Here is a 20526-nt window from a genome sequence, read left to right as displayed (position 1 = left end):
AGTAACTTAGCAATAATTACTAAAACAAACTATCTATATTATATAACAAAGTCTTCTGAATACGATACAATGTCAGCTATCCGAAATATTACAGATGAAAGAATTTTAATAACAGAGGAACGCGTTCTGCAATCCCTGAAGTGGGTCCGAGCTGGCAAAGCCACGGGCCCTGACGGTGTGCCAGCCAGGGCACTCAAGTGCTGTGCAGAACAACTGGCGCCAGTGTTAAGGTCACTCTTTCAGGACTCTATAGATCAGGGCGTTGTGCCAACCAAATGGAAAGAGTCGGAAATCAAACCCATAGCGAAGGTGAAATTTCCCAAAGTTTTTAATGACTCTAGACCTGTTGTTTTAACTTCAAATATAATTAAATGTTTAGAAGATATATTGAGGAATCTTTTATGTGACAGTGTTGCCAATATGAAAGACCCCTTACAATTTGCTTATTGTAAAAACAGAAGTGTTCAAGACGCAAGTTTAACTTTACTGAATGATATAAGCAAACATCTGGACAAACAGAACACACAAGAAAGGATTCTCTATGTGGATTTCAGCTCAGCATTCAATACTATCCAGCCTCACATTTTGCTGAATAAATTAATGGGAATGGGGGTAAATAGTTACATTCTAAAGTGGATTTTTAGTTTTTTAAGTCAGACCTCAATACACCACGTTAGGCAATGTAAAGTCCAACATATTAGTCACTAATACAAGAGCCCCTCAAGATTGTGTTATGTCCCCTGTCCTTTTCAGCCTATACACTAACGACTGTAGAAGTGCGTTTAGTAATTGCACAATAATTAAATATGCTGATGACACTGTAATTATTGGTAAAATTTCGAATGATGAATGTGACGAGTATGTAAACCAAGTCCACCAATTTGTTGATTGGTGCAGATCAAATTTTCTAAAACTAAATATAAAGAAAACCAAAGAGATGATAATAGACTATAGAACTAAAAATCGTCGCATATCTGACCCTATTATAATTGATAAAAAATCTGTAGAGAGAGTAAAAGAATATAAATACTTAGGTTTTATGATTGACGATCAACTTAAAGGTAGTACAAATACCAACATGATAGTTAAGAAATGTAATCAAAGACTTCACTTTTTACATGGTTTAAACAACTTGCACACAGATAAAAGGATAACAAGTCTATTTTACAAGTTGATAATAGAGTCATTAATAAGTTTCTCTTTAACTACTTGGTATGGCAAGTTAACAACTGGAGATAAGAGTAAACTTAAAAAGATTTTACGTAAATCAAGAAAATTAGGTGTAAATACAAATGCACTTGAAAAACTATACCAGGAAGGAACAATGAAGTAAGTTGAAAAAACCATGAAAGACCCATCTCATCACCTCACTCCTGCTATGTTTTTCTTAGATCCGGCAGAAGGTTAGGTGTGCCTACCCAACACACTGATAGGTATAAGAAATCATTTGTACCAAAGAGCATCATACTTTTCAACTACTTGAAATAGAATAGTAACAGTGTAATTACTTTGTATGTAATTGTGATACTTCTTTTGACTGTCTGTGATTTTATACTGTAGGAAATGTTTCTTTTTTCTTTAATACCTTTTAGCTAACTATGTTAATATGAGCTTTAGCCAAAAAGAATTTCAATTTGTAACATTGTTATGTTGCAAACTGACAATAAATTATCTATCTATCTATATCTTCTGATTTCTGATAAAATCTTATATAAGTGGTAAATGGAATCATTAAGGATCAATCATCACCATAACATTGTGCACTACACCAGTCAGTCAGTCAGTCAGTCAGCATCACTCATGGGGAGTAGATATCACAGCATCCACTCCAATCCTATACAAATGATCTTCTGTAATATGCCAAAATTCTCTCTCTCTCTCTCTCTCTCTCTCTCTCTCTCTCTCTCTCTCTCTCTCTCTCCAGTAAAGACACTGTTTCAGTTACATTTTCATAAGAGGCTAGAACTATGGTTATAAAGAGAAGGAAATTATTCCTTGATTGTTAGTGCGTGGTTAAAAAAATAACCATTGCAGTAATATGCAGAGAGAGAGAGAGAGAGAGAGAGAGAGAGAGAGAGAGAGAGAGAGAGAGAGAGAGAGAGAGAGAGAGAGAGAGAGAGAGAGAGAGAGAGAGAGAGAGAGAGAGAGAGAGAGAGAGAGAGAGGGTGTCCAGCGAAGGACTGAGGACTCACCAGGTCACCAAGCAGACACAAAAGCGAGCCAAGGCAAAAGTGTGTGAGTACTGCTCACGGAAAGGACACTCTTCTGCTACTTGCCACGTCAGAACTGACGATTTACGTCAGGAGCGTCTCCTACAGCGGCTCCTTACGGTGGAAAGACACACAGCCACACCCTTCCCACCTGCAGCGGCTCAGCCCGCCCACCCCCTCACTTCATTTCAGTCCTTGCCACAACCTCGCCCACTCCTTCCTCAGCCTGGTATCTGGAATCAGAGCCAGGGGCAGCAGTGGACCACTCCTCTTCACCAGTACCAGCAGTCGGCCGCGGACCCTAACCACCACCTCGGACTAGCAGGCCTCGCTCACTACCATCCCTCACCATGGTACAGCCAGCTTGCCCCTGCCGCCAACTAAAGGTCGTCTCTAGCAACGTCCGTGGTCTCCGGACTAACCTTGCAGACTTATACCACAACTGTGTGCAACGACACAATGCAGACGTTGTTGTGGTGACCGAGACATGGCTGAACAGTGAGGTGGAGCCCACGTATGGCAGGATGCAGGGCTTCACCCACTGGGTGAGGAGGGACCGACAGGAGCAAACAGGAGGTGGAGTGGCTGTCTGCTTCAAGGAAGGAAAGACATAGACACGCCTCCACTGATGGAGATGATGTACTTCCGAGTAATGCTGGCAGACCGCTCAGCCCTCCTGCTGTGTGCCCTGTATCGCCCCCCGCGACAAGGGCCTGACTCACTCCTGTACCTGACTGAGACCTTAGACAACCTGATGATGGCACACAGCTGCAGCCACGTGCTGACTGTGGGGGATCTCAATCACCACCTGGAAAGAGATGCCTACGAGAATCTCCTGGAGGTGCAGGGTCTGACAGATCATGTCACCTTCCCTACACATGAACAAGGAGGGACATTAGACCCTGTCATCTCAGACTACCAGGAAGACAAGCTTCAGTGTCATCAGCTGGGGCTCGTGGGCAGCTCTGACCATCACGCTGTACTGACACAGCTGGAAGTGGGCGTGGCTCAGGACGAGGCCACCACCCGCACCATCTGGCTGTGGAACAAAGCAGACTGGGCTTCCCTGCGCCGCGACCTGACCCACACCCCATGGGCCACTCTGCTACAGGGAGGAGCAGAGAGTGAAGCACTTGCACTCACCTCTCACCTTCTCGCCCTCCAGAGACGCCACGTCCCACACAGGGAATACACCACCAGATCGACGGATCAGCCATGGTTTGGCTACCGTTGCCGTGTTGCTGCCGAGGCAAAGTATGCTGCCTGGCTCCGCTACAAGAGGAACCCGACTCGGCGCAACAAGGACCTGCACAGGGCTGCATGCAGGAGGATGGTGGTAACCAGCAAGTGGGCCTTAAAAAAGTGGGAGGAAAGCCTGCGCCGGAAACTGTGTGGCACTGGCGTAGGAAACAAAACTTGGTGGTCTCTTGTTAAGGACAAACAAGGAACTGGCCACCAAGAATCCATCCCTCCCTCAGCAAGCAGGACGGTACTGTCGCCACCAGCAGTAAGGAGAGGGCACAGTTGCTGGCTTCCTTGTTTGCTGGAAAAATGAAGGTCGGGAATCCACAGCAGCCACCGCCTCAGCTGGTCCAGCAATGTGAGAAGACTGTCACCATGGTGGAGGTGACGCATCAGCAGGTGAAGCGATTATTGCGGGGCTGGACACACAGAAAGCCACCGGCCCTGATGACATCAGCCCGCACCTGCTGAAGCGATGCTCCCAGGAACTGGCTGCCCCTCTCACCCAAGTCTTCACAACTTGTGTACGGGAAAACGTCTGGCCTTCAGTGTGGAAGGAGGCTCGAGTAGTTCCGTACACAAAAAGCTCCAGGACGGACCCAAAAAACTACAGACCCATATCCCTGTTGTCAGTGGTGGGTAAAGTGTTTGAGAGGGTCGTGGCAGAGGTGGTGTGTAGCCATCTCAAGGACAATGCCCTCCTCTCAGACCAACAGTTTGGGTTCAGACCTGGAAGGTCAACCTCCGACCTAATGATGCTTCTCACCAGGCAGTGGCAGGACGCCCTCGACGACGGCAAGGACACTATAGTGGTTGCTTTGGACATAGCAGGAGCTTTTGATAAAGTATGGCACAACGGATTACTAGAAAAGCTTCGTGCTAAAGGCATCCAGGGTGGCTTGCTACGACTCCTGGGAAATTACCTGCAGGACAGAAGCCTCAAGGTGGTTGTCAACGGGCAAACATCTGAGTCCCTGCCTGTGGAGGCATCAGTGCCACAGGGTTCAATTCTTGGCCCACTCCTGTGGAATATCTACGTGGATGATCTTCTCCAGCTACTGCCAGGAGTCATGGCCTATGCTGATGACTGCACCCTCTCCTATACCTATCCACGCCAGGACAGTGGGCGGGCTGCTGAGGCCATCAATCAGCAGCTACGAGTGATAAAGGAGTGGGGTGCTCGCTGGCAAGTGACATTCGCGCCGGAGAAGACACAGGCAATGGTTGTCTCTCGGTCCCCAGCCGCCATGGCAGCAATGGCAGGAAAGTTGTCTTTGGCGCTGCTGCTCTCCCACTCCAAGATGACGTCAAGATACTTGGAGTGGAGGTGGATCGAGGGCTGAGGTTTGACAGGCATGTCAAAACCATTGCCAAGAAAGCCTCTCACAGGATCTCCGCTCTCAGAAGGATCGCCAGTTTCCTCGACAGGAAGGGAGACTGCTGCTGTACAAGGCACAGGTGCGGCCCCACCTTGAATACGCAGCTCTCTCCTGGATGTCCTGTGCCGCCACACACAGAAGGAGACTGGACAGCATCCAACGCCGCGCCATACGGCTAGTAGATGCTGCAATACCACCTCACCCAGAGCCTGAGCGTCCCTTGATTCACTGGAACACCGCAGAGACGTGGCGGCGATCGTAGTGTTCCATAAGGCACAGGTGCAAAGAGTGCCACATCTGGCAGGGCTGCGTCATCCTCTAAGAGTCACCGCACGGAGCACGAGAACGGTGCTCAATGGTGGTGACGCCGTAGAGGTGCCGCGATCCCACGGGTGTCAGCATCAACGCACCTTCGCAGGACGCGTCTCCAGGATGTGGAACTTGTTCACGGCCGCGGTGCCTCACGTCCAGGAGATGAACACACACAGTGTCAAACTGATGGCACATAAGTGGAGACAGACACTGCCAACTCCTCTGACACTCTTTGTGACGTGACACTCAGTGTAGTGCAGTGCGTGAATAGTGCTAGTGAAGTGAAACGAATAGTGCTCCATTTACATGCTGACCATCTTGTATATTATCTATTTTTAAGTCTTGTAAATATTGTAGAGAAATAGATTGTAGTACCCTTAGAATAGGTAGCACACGACAGTGCGCCTTTGGGTACATGTTCTTTTGTATAAAGTTATGTTTAAATAAAAAAAAATAAAAAGAGAGAGAGAGAGAGAGAGAGAGAGAGAGAGAGAGAGAGAGAGAGAGAGAGAGAGAGAGAGAGAGAGAGAGAGAGAGAGAGAGAGAGAGAGAGAGAGAGAGAGAGAATGTCCATGTGTAGCCTAACCTTCATCCATATTCTATAATAATTATTAAGTCTCCTCTGCCTCTGTCTACAAATAGCCTATGATAATCTTTAGTATTACAGTCAACTCTTGGTTTGTGTGTGTTTGAATAACGAGATTTTGATTAAATGCGACTTGATATTTGTGGAGATATGATTAAATAATGCAATTTATTCTATTTAACACAAGTTAACTTGACTCGATGATGTTATGCACTTCCACGCTGCTTCTGACGGGAACTGCACTGAGATACTCTGGACTTAAATATTTTGTATGGGTATTATTCTATTTCTTGACTTAACTGTTGAAACAGGTTTAATTTTTTTGCTTTACATTGCTGAGAAATGGTAAGGTTAAGTAAGGGTGGGTTAGAAAGGGTTGGTACTGGCAGTGTTGAAAACCCAACCACTTATGTATCAATAATTTGCTCTGGTGTACAAATACAGGCACCATTCGAGTTACAACCTAGATCGGTTACGACCTACCGGTCATAAGTCAAAACGGTCATAAATCAGATATACGAATGCACTCAAAATATATGTAAGTTGCCATGTTTCCCAAACCTGCGATGAGTAATGTTTGTGATATATGTAAGAATCATCACAAACAAGGTCAATTCATAATACTGAAAGTTTTATATACACAATATAATACATCAAAGCAAAACTAATTTATTAACCATAAAGTATTCACACAAGGCTGAAGAAACGTGGCATAAATACTTTAGTGTTGCTTTATTGATTCACTGGGGTTGTAAGGTGAATAAGTACTGTAACATCTATGCTTATTTAAGATAACCTTATAGTATGAAAGTAAAAAATACATTTGTGTCTTAGTACAGTAAAAGTCCTTAAATCCGGAACCTTATAATCCAGAAATCCTTATAATCCGGAAAATTTGAAAGGCTGAGTTAAATATGTAAAAAGTAAGAAATAATAGTAATAAATATATGTATAATAATAATAGCCGAAACCGAACATGTCATCACCGACACCGAATGTGCCGATTCAACATCCCGCCAACCGCCATCCACCATTGCGTTCTGCCACGTGGGATCACGTCTCGTCTATCACCATCACAAAGTCGACCACGTGTGTGCCAAACTACTGTTATCATGGCTTCAGCAAACCCTCTTGGCCTCCAAACAAAGACAGTGAAAAAGAGAAAACATACAACCCTAACCATAAGTATTGTGGACTGTATACATATTATGTGGGGTACTGTACAGTACAATCACTCAAACTTCTCAGTATATGTGGATGGTGGAATAGCCTACGTAAAATAGTGAAATCACCTACACAAATACAAGTTGACAAGTAGGAAAAGAGCAATCATCACATATGGGATGCCATAATGGCTGGAAAGGCCCATGCCACTCCCCCCATAGTCTGGCAAATCTTCAAGAAAAAAAAAAAAAAGCCTACATAAATTTTGTGTGGTGTGGTGAGGAAGTACACAGTGGACTCGTGGTAGTAGTAATCCCTGTAAGATGTTATGACAGTACTACAAAGAGATATAGCAAGTTGGGGTTAGTTTAGTGAGGTTTACATAGTACCCTCAAGATTTTAATCTTACTTTCAGCCTTACTATGTTACAATCCGGAAAATCCTAGAATCCGGAATGCCTGAACCCCCATGACTTCCGGATTTCAGGACTTTTACTGTAAATATAAATGTGTTAAAACTTCTCCCAAGCAGCAACACTCAGGGTGACTGAAGGAGACCTGTGTCACGGGTCACACCCTCTTAAAAAAAACGCGCTGAGACTTTTACGCCATTGGGTGGTGTGGAAGTAAAGTCTAAATTTTAATACTGGCATACTATAGCGTGAAAAGTAACATCCAGGAAGCAGAGAGAGAGAGAGAGAGAGAGAGAGAGAGAGAGAGAGAGAGAGAGAGAGAGAGAGAGAGAGAGAGAGAGAGAGAGAGAGATGCCTGGGTGACAGGGAAGCATACACGTGCGACGTAACCCAGCAGCTACGCCAAGAGGCCAACATTGACGCAGCAGTTGTGTACGAAGATGAAGATATCGAGGAAACACCTGAAACCCCAGCCCCTCCTCCTTTCTCCCCTGTGGATGACGTCGACGCACCTACCTTCAGTGAGGATGTGGACAACGAACGTCAAGAATACATGGCGATGGATAGGGAGGAGCTTGTATCCCTCACTTTACGCCTAAAACAAGAAGTGATGGGAAACAAGAAGGTTATCCAGTCACTTACCCTGCAGCTTGACTGAATAATAGAGAAAAAAGCTCAGGTGGTGGATATCCTAGAATTCATCAAGACATTGAGCGACGCAAGAGATGCTGACGCGAGAAGAAGGACCAGTAGGTACTGGTGCCTCTCTCCCGCTCCTCACAACACCAGCGAATATTCAGAACCAGGGCAGCATGCCTGTGGAATCATTTCATGGTGGCCACGCCTGCTGAGGTAGCGGGACTATTAACTCAGCAGAGAAAAGTGGCGCGCTCCCTGCCCGGCTAGTGCTGTGAAGTGAAGTGCAGTGATGTGAGGTGTCCAAACAATATACTAACGTGAAAAAGACGTTTAAAATAGTTCCTTGCCAACACAAAGAGCTTTATGTCTAAATCTCTATCTTTACCTGGTATATTGTAAAATTATATGATGTAACTCAGTGTAAGATGATGTTTTAAATAAGAGAGAGAGAGAGAGAGAGAGAGAGAGAGAGAGAGAGAGAGAGAGAGAGAGAGAGAGAGAGAGAGAGAGAGAGAGAGAGAGAGAGAGAGAGAGAGAGAGAGAGAGAGAGAGAGAGAGAGCGTGTGACGCTCTGCATTTTTTTTTTGCTTTATTCTCGAAGTGTTCCTAAATCTACAACTATGATCAGTGACAAGTGGTGCTGTGAGTGCTTCATTAGTGCGTCAATCTAATTTTGGTGAAGAAATATAGAGTAACAGTGGTGAAAACAGTGAGTGATAGTGGTGAACAGTGAATCCTCACACATAGGAAACTAGGAACGTGCAGCTCTAAGAGTGACCTTGAAAAAGGATTGTGACCTGACCCGACCTGAGTACAACTCATCGCTCCTACCTACTTCACTTTCACTCTCTCTCTCTCTCCTCCTGCCTGACTCCCCCACCCATACCACATGGCCTTGACTTAGATCTCCCACACAAGAAAATTGCGTGGGCGGGCAAGTCAGGTTATTCTGTGGCAAGGTACTGCTGTATCTGCAGTTACTCTGTAAGAGTGAAGCCCTCCACAGCCTGCAGCCAGACAGGCTGCCCAAACCAGGCGGGCCACACCGAAGGTACCTTCTCTTGCCTATGGACGGAGGAGCTTAGAAGGACCAAAGACATACCTCACCATGTCACCCACGTGGCCGCCCCTGTCAACGCCACCCCCCCACCAGACCAATCTCCAATACAGCCAACAACTGAAGACAATACTAAAACTCTCCTGTCCCGCTGAAGAGCTCGTAGAAATTATCATCCGGCAGAGACCCGAAATATATTCTCTCATCTAGAGTGACGGCATTTGAAAAACAGGGAGACAAACTACAACTAAGGAGAGCATCACTAGTTGATATAATCAGTGACATTGATGCCTAATCTCAGCTGATCCAGCAGGCTCCCACCCCACCCCTGGTCACATAAGCAACCAGCGCCCTCCCCAGCAAAATAGATAGTGACTGGCGGGAGGTGTGCACTGAACACCCTCACTGGCAGTCCTGGTGGCAGTCTGGGAAGCCTCAACCACTGTGAAAGGTGACTCACGACGACCCGGACAACAGACTTGTCCGTGCCCGCCCCCCCACGCACGCGCCAACAGTCTACCCAGAGCCAATAAGCAACCCCTCCCACCATCACCAACCCTGCCGCACCTGACAACACCTCCTCCGCTCCACCTGATCACCCTCGTCACTCCCAAGCCCCTCCCCTGCTACCCTCAGGAGCGACACAGGGAGAAACAGCACGGCAAGGAACAACAGGTGACGGGACACGAAAACAAGAGTGTCTCCCCCGTTCTGTGGCTGCTGCCGCCAGCGAGGACATACATCAAACCACTGCTCAGTGGAGATGTGTGATTTTTGTGGCTGGAGAGGACACACAGCTGATCATTGCAGAAAACGTCAAGCAGAGGTAAACACGAGGCTAGAGTGTACCTACTGCTTATGTCGTGGCCACACTGAAGAGCAGTGTTTCACCAAAGCCGCAGAAGCCAGGCAAGAACGACTTCTCCGCACCATCTTATCGGAGCATCACCCTCCCACCACCCACCCAGCGCCACACCCCCAGCCAGTTCTGCAGCAGCCTCCTACATTCTCGCCCTAGGTCCAGCCCCTTCACCCCCCACAAATAGCTGCCTGATAAGGTAACATGGATACCAGCAGCATCACAGTCCTCTCAGCTAATGTGAGGGGATTCAGGACAAATGTGGGAGAACTAACACTCACATTCATCCTCAGACATCATGTGGATGTAGTAGTGGCTGTAGAGACCTTCCTTGATGAAAGCTGCATCACAATATGCGACAAAATTCCCGGATACTTGCCATGGGTGAGGCGAGACCGACAAGAAAGGCAGGGAGGTGGTATAGCTGTGTCACTGCGACAAGATGCAGGAGGTTGATGTTTTGCCAGTTGACATCCCCGCTGTTATGGAGATCGTCTTTCTCCGTGTCATCCTCGCAGATGAGAGCGGTCTGCTATTGTGTGCAGCATACAGACCACAGTGGCAAGGAAACGCTTCCCTAAACTACCTCTCTGAGCACCTCGATGACATCATGGCTGCCCATAACTGCCAACACGTAGTTATTGTAGGGGACCTCAACCAACACTTGATGATGAGAGCCTTCACAGACCTCACTGTAGTCCAGGGACTCCACAACCATGTCAACTTTCCAACACACCAGCGTGGAGGCTCCCTGGATCCTGTGCTCTCTGACCTGCCAGAGGCTTGTGTGATGTGCCGCCCACTGGACCGTGTGGGTAGCTCTGATCACTACGCAGTGCTGTCCTCCATCAATCTCTCCGCTGCTAGAGAGGAGGAACAACAGTGAGTCATCTGGCTATGGGAGCATGCTGACTGGGAGGCTATGAAGCGGTCTCTGTCAGCGACTGACTGGCACACCGTACTAACTGGCGACCCACACCATGATACCATCGCCTTTACCACTGTCCTTCTCTCCCTACAACAACAATTTGTGCCACACAAGGTGTACACAACAAACCCTAAGGACCAACAATGGTTTGGCTACCAATGTAGAGTCACTGCTGACAATAAATATAGAGCGTGGCAACACTACAAGCGACATTCCACGCAGGTCAATAAAGCCCGGCACAGAAGAGCGTGCAAGGTAATGATAAAGACAGCGAAGTGGGCCAAGGCCAGATGGTAGACAGATATCAAGAAAAAACTCTCCTCTAACCAGGTTGATGCTAAGCAATGATGGAACCTGGTGAAGGAGAGACAAGGCATCTCCCATCAAGTGCGAATTCCAGCCCTTACTAAACCTAACGGAGACCTGGCTGTCACCAGTCGTGAAAAGGTTGATCTCCTTGCCACAGAGTTCAGCCGGAAAATGACAACTGGTGACCCCAACAGGCAGCCACCTGCCCTCCCCCGTCTTGGTACCTCATCCCTTCAGAATGTTGCCATTACTGAAGATGACGTAGGAAGACTCCTGAGAGGAGTGAACACCAGGAAGGCCCTGACGGATTAAGTCCACATATACTTAAAAACTGTGCAACTGAACTAACAATCCCCCTCGCACTCATCTTCCGGAAGTGCCTGCAGACCGGTGCGTGGCCATCACTTAGGAAGGAGGCGAGAATTACACCAGTGCACAAGAAGAGGTCAAGAGCAGAGCCAGGAAATTACCGACCCATCTCCCTCCTCTCAGTGGTGAGCAAGATCTTTGAGAGGATAATTGGTGAGCAGTTCAACAAATACCTTGAGGAGAACCACCTTCCGTCTCCGAAGCAATTTGGATTTAGAAAAGGCTGTTCAACCTCTGATCTCCTCCTCTTGCTCTCCAAATCCTGGCATGATGCCCTTGATGCCGGACGCCCCTCCCTGGTGATCGCCTTAGACATTGTTGGTGCTTTTGACTCTGTGGGGCACCATGCGCTGACTACTAAACTCCAGCAGCTGGGCATCACCGGGGACCTGCTACAACTGTTCACCAGCTACCTAACGGGACGAAGCCTCCGTGTAGTGGTGAAAGGCAGCACCTCGTCCTCCTTTCCAGTGGAGGCATCTGTACCCCAAGGTTCAGTACTCGGCCCAATACTATGGAACATCTATTTCAACGGCCCAGGTAAGGCCTATCATGGAATATGCCCGAGAGAGAGAGAGAGAGAGAGAGAGAGAGAGAGAGAGAGAGAGAGAGAGAGAGAGAGAGAGAGAGAGAGAGAGAGAGAGAGAGAGAGAGAGAGAGAGAGAGAGAGAGAGAGAGAGGCCGCTAATGCCACCACCGCCGCCACCCTCACAGTTCTGTCTGCCAACATTCGTGGCTTCAGGACCAATGTCGGAGAGCTGACACACACCACCCTTGAGAAACACGCCGACATAGTGGTGGTGGTAGAGACTTTCCTGGACGACAGTTGTGTCACCACCTGCGACAGGATCATCGGCTACTCTCACTGGACGAGACTTGATCGCCGCAGTGGGCAGGGAGGTAGTTTAGCTGTGTGTCATCGCGAGGGCCTCCACATCAACGCCCTGACAGTCAACACACCTGAAGTGATAGAGTTGGTGTTTTTCTGCATCATACTCGCTGACAGGGGCGCCCTGCTGCTGTGCGTCATGTACCGACCTCAATGGCAGGGAAGTGAGCTGCTAAACTACTTCACTGACAACCTGGACAACATCATGGCGGCTCACAACTGTCAGAATGTTGTGATCGTGGGTGACCTCAACCACAATATTGTGCTGAGGGCATTTACTGAGCTGACAGTAGTGCAGGGACTTCACAACCATGTTGACTTCCCCACACACAAGCGTGGAGGATCCCTGGACCCTGTGCTGACGGACCTGGCAGGTGACAGCGTACAGAGCCGCCCACTGGACTTCGTGGGTACCTCTGACCACCTCGCCGTCCTCTCCACCATTAACCTCGCCCCAGCACGTGAGGAGGACCACCACAAGACCATCTGGCTGTGAGACCGCGCTGACTGGGGAGCAATGAGACGAGTCCTGAGGGAGACTTCCTGGGATGCAGTGCTCACTGGTGAGCCTCACCATGATGTCACCACTCTCACCACCATCCTCCAGGACTTACAGCAGCAACACGTGCCACACGAGACCTACTGAACGACCCTAAAGGACCAGCCCTGGTTTGGGTATCGTTGTCACGTTGCTGCAGAACGAAAGTACTGTGCGTGGCACCAACGGAACAAGGCGATACACCGAGCTGCGTGCCAAGATATGACACAAGTCACGAAATGGGCCAAGGCAAGATGGGAAGAAAATAACAGGAGAATATTGTCTTCCAACCAGCTGGATCCAAAGCAGTGGTGGAGTCTGGTGAAGGAGAAGCAGGGCGTCACCTCCCACGAACGTGTCCCGGCCCTCACTAAGCCTTGTGGGAACCTGGCTGTCACCAACCAGGAGAAAGCTGACTTGCTTGCACAAGTGTTCAGCGATAAAATGAAGACGCCAGAACCAGACAGGCAGCCACCACCTCTCCCACGCCTTGCTCCTTCAAGCATTGAGAGCGTGGTAATCACGGAGGCTGCTGTTAGGAGGCACCTGAAGGGTGTCAACGTCAGGAAGGCTGCAGGTCCTGATAGTATAAGTCCTCACCTCCTCAAACAATGTGCTGATGAGCTCACCACGCCCCTCGTGTGTGGGGAGTAGCTGCGGTGGCGAGTGGACGTGTTGTGTGTGCGCTCCGTTTTTGGCTGTGGTTTTTATAGTTAGCGAGTGGTGTTTGTGCTTGGTGTCTGTGTGTGGTGCTTTTGAGTGTTAGTGAAGTGAAAGTGTGTACTGCAAGTGTTAGATTAGAGTGAAATAGTGGTTAGAATCAGTGTTTGTGAGTTAAAAGTATTTTGGTAGGCGAGGAGACTAGGCTTGTAACCGTCAAGTTGACCTTGAAAGAGGATTAGTTGACCTCACTTAGGCCCCCCACCACCATGGTTCCCCACCCTGCCGTCACCAAGTATTTTTATTTGTTTGTGAGTTAACAGATTGTAAATTAGTATGGCGGTAGCTACTGAGGTATATCAGAGTGTGATTGAGTGCGTGAAAGAGAGTGTTGAGATGGGATTGGGAGAGTTTGTTGTGTGTGAGATGTGTGGGCATGACAGGAAGGTCGTTGACTTTTCTGAGTGTATGGTGTGTAGGCTCAAGAGCGAGAATTTAGTTCTTTCTCTTGAGCACCGAGAATTGCGAGAGGAAATCAGAAAGCTAAGTGAGGGGAAAAGTGCGACAAGTTCTCATCTTTGAGTTGAAGGAGGAGGTTAAGAGGCTTGGGAGGCAGTGGAAAAAATTAGGCAGGAGATCAGTGTTAGGCCGAAGGTTGGACCTTCTGAGGCGACAGGGTGGCTTGGCCCTCTGTCGGGAAGAGCAGAGTGGGGAAGAGGAGCAGGCGAGCCAGACTGGGAAAGATAGTAGTCAGGATGGGCAGAGATGGCAGGTTGCGAGGGAAGGAAAGCGGAGGCAGTTAGGGAGGATAGGACTAAACCTGTTGAGTGTGAAAATAGGTTCGGTTTGTTGGAGGGAGGGAGAGTGAGAGTGGAGTGAATGAAGTGGTTGTGGTGAGTGAAAGGAGAAAGAAGGGGGTAGAGGAGAGGAGGAGGATGGTTGTGCCTAGCACACCTCAGGTGTGGGGTGATAGGAGGACGAGACGTGTGTATGCCTGGTGCAGGTGTGAAGGCAGTGAGTGAGGAGGTGCAGAAGAGGGTTGGGGGGATGGAGAGGGAGGGTGTAGTAGTTTTGCACGTAGGTGGGAACGATGTCAGAGCAGGTGGGTCGGAGGAGTTAGTGGCAAGATTTCGGAAATGTTAGGCAAGATAAGGGAGAGTGGTAGGAGGTGTGTAGTGTCAGGAATCTTGCCTCGTGTGTATGTTAGCAGGAATGGTTGTCTAGAGCCATTGGTGTGAATGATCGGGTAAAAGGGATGTGTAAGGATGTGGGTGTCAGCTTTGTGGATGTATGGGATAGGTTCTATGGGCGAAGGATTTGTATGCTAGGGATGGTGTGCATCTGAGTAGGAAGGGTGTGGATGTGCTGAGTGGATGTCTGGAGGGGAGTTGGGATGGAGTGTAGGGGGTGAGGTAGCAAATGCATTCCAGAAGAAAGATGCTAGACATAAATTAGATAGGATAAACAGAGATAGTGAAAAGATTAGGAAAGATTTCCAGGTGCAAATAGGAGAGAATAAGATTAGGATTCCAAATAAGGAGACAGCATCTAGGAAGGTAGCAGGACTTAAATGTTTTTATGTAAATGCCAGGAGTCTTAGGAACAAGAAGGACGAGTTATCTAGTTATATAGTTGAGGAGGACTTAGATGTTGTATGTGTCACAGAGGCATGGGTAAATGAGGAAAAGTTTAGGGAAAATAGGAAAGAATATGAAGTAGATGGATACATTATGTATTTACACCAGAGAATTGGTAGGATAGGTGGAGGAGTAGTTATTTATGTAAAAATCCTTCATTTCCAGTCAGGTTAATGGTATTAAGGTAGATAACAGAGTAGAGTCCTTATGGCTGGATGTTAGAGTAAACAAAAGTAAGGTTATTAGAGTAGGAGCTTTTATAGACCACCTAACCAGTCAGCAGATGTAGACAACCTTATGGTAGATGAGATAAATAGGGGGTGTACTAGTCAGACAATTATCTTAGGGATTTTAATCTTAAGTCAGTAAACTGGGAGAGGATGGTAGGAGATGCTAGTGAAAATAAGTTTATGGAAAGTTTTCAGGATAACTATTTAGTGCAGATGGTAGATAAACCTACTAGGGGAGGAAGGTTTTAGACATAGTACTAACAAATATTGAGCATTGTTTAAAGGAAGTTGAGGTAGGAGAGACTTTAGCAAACAGTGACCATCATATAATTAGATTTATCATTAATTCCAGTAGGGATAATATAGTGAATAAGACTAGAGTCCCAAACTATCAGAAAGGCAATTATGGTAGGTTACGTCAGTTATTAGGAGAGGTAAACTGGGAAGATAGTTTTGGAAATAAAACTGCACAGGAGATGTGGGATATTTTTAAGGTTGTAGTAAAGGGTATAGTGATGCAGTGTATCCCTTACAAAGATATAAGGCAGAGAAACAGGAAGCCATTATGGTGGACTCATGAGATAGGTAGCCAGATCAGAGAGAAGAAGAGGGCATACAGAGTTGCAGAAAAGTGGGAAGATGTAGATTTGATTAGGTACAGACAGGTCAGAGATGATTTGAGTAAGGTTATAAAAAAGTAAAAGGCAGGCAGAGATAAAACTAGCTAGAGCTGGGAGTAAAGATCCCAAAAATTATATAGTTATTACAAGGTCAGTGATAAAAGAAATAAGGATAGGATTGGACCACTCAGAAAAGATGGTGTAGTAGTGGATCAAAATGAAGACATAGTAGAATTATTGAATGAACAATTTTCTTCAGTATTTACTAGGAAAGAATAGGAAATCCTGTTACAAACAGTGCGACGAGTAGTTTAAGAGCTTTAGAAAATATTGATATAAAACCGGGAATTATTAGGAAATTTATTCTTGAACTAGACGATAGGAAAGCTAGTGGTCCTGATGAGCTACATGCCAGAGTACTTAGGGAGGGTGTAGACAGTATTTCTGAAGCACTTAAGTTAATCTTTGAAAGATCACTTAGGTTTGCTGAGATACCTCAGGACTGGAAGTTAGCTAATGTTACTCCAATATTTAAAAAGGTAGGAAGGATGATGCGAATAATTATAGACCGATCAGTTTAACTAGTATAGTATGTAAGATACTAGAGAAAATCATTAAGGGTAGTATTTGGGAGCATTTAAATGAGAATAGATTAATTAGAGATACCCAACATGGCTTTAGATCAGGGAGGTCCTGTCTTACAAATTTGCTCGATATCTTAGAATATATTACCAAGGAGTTAGATGATGGAAATAGCATAGATGTTATATATCTAGATTTTAGCAAGGCGTTTGATAAGGTACCGCATAGGAGGCTAGTGTACAAATTGAGACTACATGGGATAGGGGTAGGTTAGTTGATTGGATTAGTGAATGGCTTTCTGATAGGAAACAGAGAGTAGTATTAAATGGGGCAATGTCTGAGTGGAAGGAAGTGGTTAGTGGGGTACCCCAAGGATCAGTGCTAGGACCTCTTCTTTTCTTGGTGTACATTAACGATTTAGATATAGGAATTAGTAGCAAAGTATCAAAGTTTGCAGATGATACTAAGATAGCATGTGCAGTACAGGGTGAAAAGGACAATTACAGAATACAACGAGACCTGGACAGGCTGATAGCATGGGCAGACAGGTGGCAGATGGAGTTTAATTCTAAAAGTGTCAGGTTATGCATTTAGGTAAAGACAACACAAACTTTAACTATGAGATGGAGGGATGTTGGCTAGAGGCAGTAGAGGAAGGAAAGGATTTAGGAGTAGTGATAGACAGGACTATGAAATTTTCAAAGCAATGTTTAGAAGCAAGAAATAGGGCAAATAGGATCCTGGGTTTTATAAATAGAAATGTTAGTTATAAAAGTAAGGAAGTGGTGCGTAGCTTATATAATTCCTATGTTAGGCCCCATTTAGAGTATTGCATACAGGCCTGGTCACCCCACTATAGGCAGGATATCAACATGTTAGAAGCAGTTCAGAGAAGAGCAACTAGGATGATACCAGCATTAAAGCGCCTGGAGTATAGAGATAGATTAAAGGAATTAAACATGTTTTCATTTGAGAGGAGATGTATAAGAGGATATGATAGAGTTATTTAAAATGTTCTCAGATACAAACTACATAGATGTGAGATCTTTCTTTACCTTAGAGGAGGAAGTAGGACTAGAAATCATGGCAGGAAGATTAGAAAGCAAGGCTGCAGGTTAGATATAAGAAAATATTTCTTTAGTTATAGGGTGGTAGACTTCTGGAATGCATTGCCAGAGACGGTTGTAAATAGCACTAGTTTGACAATGTTTAAAAACAGATTAGATAAGCACTTAAATTTATCAGATTTATAATTATGTATAGCACTGCATGATAGTTTTTATAAGAAATTTACTATAGTTAAACAAGACATGATCCCCATGTATGGGGACCACAAATTGTACAGGATTTCGCTGCAGGACTTAGCCATGTTAATGGACCAAATATTTAGAATTAGTATATAATGTATTGTGTACTTGTAAGTGTATCTTTAAGTACTGATGACGAGGTCGCTGTGCGACTGATACAGGATAACCTAGATGGGCCCTGGTGGCCCTTTGTTATCCTATTATTTATGTTATGTTATGTTATGTTATCTTCCGCCAGTGCCTTGTGTCCAGGACGTGGCCGTCTCAGTGGAAAGAGGCGAGAGTTACACCCGTTCATAAGAAGGAGAAATCGAAGCTGAATAACTACTGCCCCATCTCCCTGCTCTTGGTGGTCAGCAAGATCTTCGAGAGGATCATTGGAGAGCAGGTGACGAGGTTCCTAGACGAGCACCACCTTCACTCACCCAGACAGTTCGGCTTCAGGAAAGGACGCTTCACTTCAGATCTAATCCTTCTTCTCTCCAAATCCTTGCACGACGCCCTGGATGCTGGCCACCCTTCGCTGGTGATTGCCCTGAACATCGCCGGCGCCTTTGACACTGTGTGGCATCGGGGATTAGTGGCCAAGCTGGACCAGCTGGGCATCACCGGGGACCTGCTGCACATGCTCTCCAACTACCTGACAGGAGTCTCTTGTTGTGAACAGCCACACCTCAGCCTGCTTTCCTGTAGAGGCCTCTGTTCCACAAGGGTCAGTCCTGGGGCCCATATTGTGGAACATTTACTTCAATGACCTCCTACATATTGTCCCCTCAGCCAGTGCATACGCAGACGACTGCACCATCTCCTTGATTTACGAGAGGGGGGAGGAGCAGGCAGCAGTACAGAGTGCCTACGCACTACTCATCATGGCCTGGGGCGTCCGGTGGCAAGTCAAGTTTGCCCAAAATAAAACTCAGGCCATGGTGATATCCTGCTCTCATGAGGACACACGTCGGTTGCTTGGAAGGCTGAGGATGGGCGACAACAACAGCATCCCTCTACAGGACAGTGTGAACATCCTTGGTGTGGAGGTGGACTCAAGGCTGCTCTTCGACCGTCACCTCGTAGATGTAGCTCAAAAAGCGTCACAAAAGGTGAAATTGTTGCGCCGTCTGAGACACCTCCTTGATGCCAATGGGCTTCTGACCCTGTACAAGGCTCAGGTCAGGCCCATCATGGAGTACGCGCCGCTCACGTAGATGTCCAGCTCTTCCGCCATTGTAGTGTGGTGGAATGCTTTCATTGCTGTGGTGGACATGCGACGTCTGTCCACACAGCAGATGAAGGAGACCACACACAGATGGTTACACACCCAGCCTCATTATAATGTACATGCTTTAAGATAATTGCAAAAGGCAAATGTAACTTTAGCAAAGAACTAAAATACTGTACACAACTCATATATGTATGATAGTTTAAATAAAGAGAGAGAGAGAGAGAGAGAGAGAGAGAGAGAGAGAGAGAGAGAGAGAGGAGAGAGAGAGAGAGAGAGGAGAGAGAGAGAGGAGAGAGGAGAGAGAGAGAGAGAGAGAGAGAGAGAGAGAGAGAGAGAGAGAGAGAGAGAGAGAGAGAGAGAGAGAGAGAGAGAGAGAGAGAGAGAGAGAGAGAGAGAGAGAGAGAGAGAGAGAGAGAGAGAGAGAGAGAGAGAGAGAGAGAGAGAGAGAGAGAGAGAGAGAGAGAGAGAGAGAGAGAGAGAGAGAGAAAGAGAGAAAGAGAGAGAGAGAGAGAGAGAAAAGAGAGAGAAAAGAGAGAGAAAGAGAGAGAGAGAGAGAGAGAGAAAAAGAGAAAGAGAGAAAAAAAAAGAGAGAGAGAGAAGAGAGAGAGAAGAAAGAGAGAGAGAGAAATCAGGACATGTTCCCATGTCCTCTGCATCCCAGCCTGTTCTGCTCGTTGGTGATGCTCCTGCTGTTAGTGTTTACTACGTGCTTTGTGAGTAGTGCAGTGCTCTGTGTACAGTGACACTATATCAAGTGGCGGACAGTGAGTGACTAGTGCAGTGTAGTGCAGTGCAGTGAAGTGAAGTGTTTCTGTTGTTGCTAGCCACGCCGTATATTGGCTGCTCACCTGTGTTGACCTCACTCTCTCCACCGCACCCTCATGGTGACAGAGAATTCCCTAGAGGATTCTTTCGACCTACCTCTCTCAGGGCAGACCACTGACCCTTCCCACCCCCAGGGGACCACCTCGCCCTATCCCAAAATAGCCTGGGCTAGACTGACTGGCTTCCCTGGTGTGAGATATTGCTGTGTCTGCAGTTACTCCACCAGATTAAAGGAAGTGACAGCCTGCAGCCAGACTGAATGCCCCAACCAGGCCTGCACGGACTGCCACAGAGACAGCCCATTCTGCTGCCTGACGACTGAGGACCTCAGGCTGGCCCGTGGTATCCAAAACCCAGTCACACACATGCTTGACACGCCAGAACCCACCCCACACACCGTCCCTGACTCTCAGGCAGCCCTCGCCCCTCCCGCACCCCATCAGTCTCTGGCCGCAGCGCAAGAGGACATTGCAGTACGCGAGGAACTCCTATCAAACTCTCCCGAAGCCCTGGTGGAGATTATCCTGAACTGGGGTGAACTCTACACCTATAA

The 20526-nt window shown here is 46.9% G+C and overlaps 1 protein-coding gene across 1 annotated transcript in view; it reads right to left on the bottom strand.

Moving 5' to 3' along the window:
* Nucleotides 1-20526, bottom strand: part of LOC123499093 (dedicator of cytokinesis protein 3-like) — a 131357-nt gene that overhangs the window by 7232 nt on the left and 103599 nt on the right. The gene's annotated exons all lie outside the window — the stretch shown is intronic.

The sequence above is a fragment of the Portunus trituberculatus genome, chromosome 49 (genome assembly GCF_017591435.1).
Source record: "Portunus trituberculatus isolate SZX2019 chromosome 49, ASM1759143v1, whole genome shotgun sequence".
Taxonomy (NCBI): domain Eukaryota; kingdom Metazoa; phylum Arthropoda; class Malacostraca; order Decapoda; family Portunidae; genus Portunus; species Portunus trituberculatus.
Note: the sequence above shows the minus strand (reverse complement) of the source record. Positions and strands in the feature narration are given on the sequence as shown.